At 41.6% G+C, this 5413-nt stretch overlaps 1 long non-coding RNA gene across 1 annotated transcript in view; it reads right to left on the bottom strand.

Moving 5' to 3' along the window:
• Positions 1–6: 6 nt before the first annotated feature.
• Positions 7–5413, bottom strand: part of LOC109296869 — an 18405-nt gene continuing 12998 nt past the window's right edge. Inside the window, exons 2-3 of the long non-coding RNA XR_002097084.1 lie at positions 2233–2236; positions 7–213 (exon numbers count right to left, since the gene is read on the bottom strand). This is a non-coding gene — a long non-coding RNA (uncharacterized LOC109296869). The remainder of the gene's footprint in view (positions 214–2232; positions 2237–5413) is intronic.

Below are 5413 nucleotides of genomic sequence, written 5' to 3'. Positions count from 1 at the left end.
GGGACCAAAACTGAAAAAATTGTCAGTTTGAAATATTTTGCCTATGGTGTTACAGGTGACACCTGAGGTTAATGTAGTTGCTAGAGACTGCAGGACAAAACAATCTATTTCTACAGCTCTTGATTGGACTCCATTTCTTTGTCTTCTCCTGGTTAGGCCTTCACCCTCATTTGGAACCACAGCTCCTCTGTGCTCTGTCTGTTGACTAAACCCCTCCTGCTTAAGTGCAGTCACAAGACACAAGGCTGAATTTTGCCTTAAAACTTTAACTTTTTTAATAATCAATTTTCTAATTACAAGCGGATGCTTCAGACTGTGCAGTTGATCTGATTAATGTGATGATTAATGCTTTCTTAAGGTGTACCAGAGGCAGTAGGTAAGTGCACATTAAGTGTTCATTAAACTACCCTGATGCATGGCATATTGCACTTTATTGTTTAAAGTATCCTGTGAAATACCTTTCACTTCAGAAAAGAAAGAGGGATTATGAGCCTGGTGTTAAATACAGAATGAAGAATCCTGGGGAAATAGTTTATAAAAACAAAGGGGGAGAAAGTAAAAGATTAAAAAAAAATCAATGCTAGAAGAGTCACTGTGTAGTGAACAACTCCGTGTTGATCAATACAACTGGCACTTCTCAGAGACAGGTAGGGCAACCACAAGAATATTTTACAGGAAAAATCAATAATCACAGTTCAAGAAACTAGCACACTTATTTATAACATTGACATTATAAACAGCATACTACCTAGTGACTTCCTTGTGGGGGGAAGCCAAACATATTCCCCTCCTCCCCTATAATCTTTTTCCCTTGCTTTCCCTTGGTCAATAACTTTTCAGCCAGGGAATGTAATTTCTACCATACATTTTTTTTCTCAGGTTTGCATTATAATTTGCTGGAGAGATGAGACACTTCACTTTGACCTGTAGCTTTGAAACCTTGTGCATCTTGCCCTGTCAAAGAGGAAGGATAGTCTTATGGTTAAGGCACTGCATTTGGATCCAAGGGGTAGAGATTGCATTCCTGACTACCACAGAGTTCCTGTGTAATCTTCAGTAAATTGCTGAGGGCCATGTTTTCAAAATCAGCTTTTTGATTGCCCAACCTGACCCACATTGGTTTTGATTTGGGTCAGGTTTTATTTTGACTGTTCCATCATTATGCTGAGATATAGATGCTAAGAGCCATTTCTTTTCTACCTTTGGGTATAATTAGTACCTTCGTTTCTGTATTTTTTTTTATTCACTTTTCTTCCTATTCTTTCCAATATTTCAGCAAATAGTTCTTCAGAATACTGAATATTCAAGAGAACTGAAACAGCTCCAGCCTCAAGAAATATCCCATCAGGAAACAGTCTGTGGTTACTCGATCTTCATGCATGCTCCTCCTACTAACAAAGTGCCTGAGTCAGTAGGAGTTGCATGCATGGATCAAGACCAGTGTTTGAATGTGTATTTGAGCACACAATGAGCATACCAAACCCACTCCATTATTCATTTTTAGACCAGTTTCTCAGTCAAATAAGGACTGCCAGGCCAGGGGCTCAGCACTCTCAACCCGTGGGCTTCACTGGGAGTTCTCAACCTCTCATAGAATAAATTACCCAAAGGAAGAAAGGGAAATATCTAAACAAGGCTGAAATGGCAACATTAATAAGGACAGCATGCCCTCATTTCTATAGTAGGTATTACATTTATGTATGCCTTTGTTTACCCATGAAGAGGTTGTTCCGCTCGGTTGGAGTCCGATTCAGAAGTAGATACACTTGTCACACCCTCTGAGACAACCCTCTTTCTCTTTTATTCCCTTAAATGATACCATTCATTCAGAAGGGGATTTGTGCTGCTGAATTTCACCTGGAACAAGACATTCAGCTCCTATTGGAATCACTTCTGAGACCAAGCTTACAGTTTCAAGACTACACCTGCACAGAATATGCCTGTAGCACTCAGCAGGGAATGTGGACTAATTAAATATGAGCTGATTTAAAACGATTACTTCATCCAAGAAGCAAGAGCTAATAATTATATGGAATGAGATGATTACCTGGAACAAGATGATAAAACTGCTAATATTCCTGTTAATAGTATGAATGGGGAGCCTCTCTATTAAAACCAGAGTGCAGTGTACTGTAGGTTAATTAAAAAAATACAAAAAGCAGAACTTCTGCAGCTGTACGTCACCATCATATTTTGTCTAGTCTGTCTCAAATAACCTATTCTGAGAAGAACCACCCTCTTTTAACAGGATCTTGCACAGCTGTCTGGGCCATTACCTGCCCTTCATCTATAAGTAATGAGCAATTTATTGCATGGTAAAAGAGAGAAGGTGAGTAACTGCCCATGTGCACACCCTTATCCCCAATAAGGGCTCATAATTGTGGTATCTTCATAAAAGTCAGTGAGAAAAAGACGTAAGTTACCATAATTTGTCTCCTCTGACTATAGGGTAAGAGTGTGCTTATGAGCAGTTACTTACTAGGTAGCATCTGATACATGGGTAAACCTACACCCTGTTTTCTGTTGTGGCATACTGTTCACCCTCCTAGGAGAAGAAGAAAGAAGTGCTATGTTAGGGGAGCTGGATGTAGGATTCACTTGGCAACAACCATAAATGCCATAACAATGGTGTTGCATGAGTTCCTCTTCCAGATTCAGATTAGAGGACAGAGTGAATAGATGACTGAGTTGGGAAAGCCATAGGATATAATAAGGTCTACTCCATGAATTATCAAGACATGGTAGTATTTACAGCAAGTGGTACAGGTGTGCAAAATGTGATTAGGTCCTATGCATTTCTTGGTTTTTTGTTTTTTGTTTGTTTGTTTGTTTTTTTCTGGGCTCCTGTACCTTGATACCCCCAAAGGGAGACTGTTTAATATGCCTGTAACTTCTACTAGGCACTTTGGACTTGGCCCCTTATATCTGGGGTTGAAACAGAAAGGACATATACCAGATGCTGCAAGATGTCACCTTCAACATATTGTACAGATGTGTACTCCCTTGCCTCCTATCTTATACAAAAAAAATGAACTGGTTAAAATGTTGCTCCTTATCACCTGTAGGCAGCCAAGTTAACACCACATGGCTGTCACAGGTAGCGTTCCAAGGTAGCCATCAGGTTCAAGGAGATATCGCTACATCAGTTACACTCAGCCCATAATTTGGGAACTTTCTATAAAACCATGATAGCCAAGCCTATTTTTTTTTTTTCAATGAAAAACTGAGATTCTGAGGGGGAAAAAATAGCAGCTTGAAAGAGGTGCCAGGATGTCAAGCCACTGTGTACTAGCTCAATCTGAGTCTTGTCTCATCTTAACCACAATGTTCTCTATTTTAGGGATGACCCAGTTGCAGAACATTAAATTACTGGTTACATCAAAACAAATTCTGTGTTCAAAATCTCCCACATCTTCCTAAAAGCCTTTCACAGTGACATCTTCACCACTTTCTGCATCAGCTCAAGCACTGATTCCATTGGATGAACCTGATCCTGTCATCTGTATTCGACCCAAATTCCAACTGAATCAAGATGGTAGGACTCCAACCTCTAGGGCTCCAATATATCAGTGAACTTAAATACTTGAAGAAGGGTGTGGACAGACTGGAAAGAGTCCAGCAAAGAGGAAGAAAAATGATTAGGGGCCTGGGAAGCAAGACTTAAGAGGAAAGGCTAGAAGAACTAGGGTTTTTTGTCTGGAGAAGAGAAGACTGAGGGGGGATTTGATAACAGTCTTCAAATACCTGAAGGGCAATTTAAAAAAAATGGAGATGGTCTTTTCTTTGTGGCTGTAGGGGATAGAACTAGGAGCTATGGCTTGAAGCTGCAGCAGAGGAAATGTAGGATAGAGATTCTATCTAACTTTCTGACTATGAAGGTGGCCAAGCATTGGAACAAGCTACCTAAAGAAGTTGTGGAATCTCCATCCCTGGAAATTTTCAAGAGCAGATTGGACAGACATGTGGCTGGGATGACTTAGTCAGGGACTATCCTTCCTTGAGCAGGGGCTGAACTAGAAGACCTTATGAGATTTCCACCAGCCCTACTTTACTATGATCCTATGTTCATACTTCCATTGGCTTCCAGGAGGGGTGTGAAGAGGGTATTCATATCTTAAGAATTAAGCACATATTTAAACAGACAAGGTTCTTTGGGTGAATCTGATATCTTTTATTAGACCAACTTAGATGGTTGGAAAACAATTATTAAGCAAGCATACCAGACCAGCCTCCGGATTTTTTACTTTTCATTCCATCCAGGAAAATCACACACCAACTGTTGAAACTTCCTTAGCTGGATGAAGGGTTTTTGAACCCAAAAGCTTGCTTAATAATTGTTTTCCAACTATTTAAGTTGGTCTAATAAAAGATATCAGATTCACCCAAAGAACCTTGTCTGCCTATGTCCTTAGACCAACACAGCTACAACCTACACCCCTGGCACATATTTAAATACTTTCCTGAATCAGAAGAGATTTCAAGATTGGGCCCTGAGTTTCTGAACTGTTCTCTGTGTGTCTGCATTTGATTCTGATTTCCTATGGGCAGAAAAAGTATGTTATAGCACTGACCATAACTTCTTTGTGCAGGTCTTCAATCCACTTGGCAGGTTAGATAATGAATACTGTTACATTAATACGGTAAAATGCTTTGAAGGTGAAAAGAGTTAATCAAGTGCCAAGTTGCACAGTTGTTACCAAGAGGGCCTAAGGGAGAAAGTCCACAGCATAATCAAGAAAGATTGAACAGTTGAACAGTGCAGGCCCGAGGACCGGGCCCTGCGGAGCCCCACTGCCCACACCCCTCCAGGTCAAAAATGACCTGTCCACCACCACTCTCTGGGTGCGACCTTCCAGCCAGTCAGCGACCCATTTGATTGTGTAGGTGTTGACACCACAGTCCCCCAGTTTCGTAATGAGAACGGGGTGAGAGACGGTGTTGAAGGCCTTCCGAAGGTCCAGGAAGACTATGTCCACTGCTACCCCTGCATCTAAGGATTTGGTGACCTGGTCATAGAAGGCCACCAGGTTGGTCTGACAGGACCTGCCTCCAATGAACCCATGTTGGTTGCCCCTAAGCATAATCTCCCCTCCTTGCCCCTCGTGGATATGTGCCAGAATAATTCTCTCAAAAAGTTTGCCCAGGATTGAGGTAAAACTAACTGGCCTATAGTTTCCCAGGTCCTCCTTCCTCCCCTTTTTGAAGATAGGAAATGCACTGGTCCTCTTCCAGTCCTTTGGCACCACACCAGAGCACCACAAGTGCTTGTAAAGCCATGCCAGGGGTCCCGCAACAACCTCAGCCAATTCCCTCAGCACTCTGGGGTGGAGATTGTCCGGACCAGCTGATTTGAATACATCCAGTCCCTCCAGAAGTTCCCTAACTAGTTCCTCACTAACCCTTGGCCTAGGTG

The sequence above is a fragment of the Gavialis gangeticus genome, unplaced genomic scaffold, assembly GCF_001723915.1.
Source record: "Gavialis gangeticus isolate Ggan-Ray unplaced genomic scaffold, GavGan_comp1, whole genome shotgun sequence".
Taxonomy (NCBI): Eukaryota; Metazoa; Chordata; order Crocodylia; family Gavialidae; genus Gavialis; species Gavialis gangeticus.
This window is presented reverse-complemented; position numbering and strand designations above follow the sequence as displayed.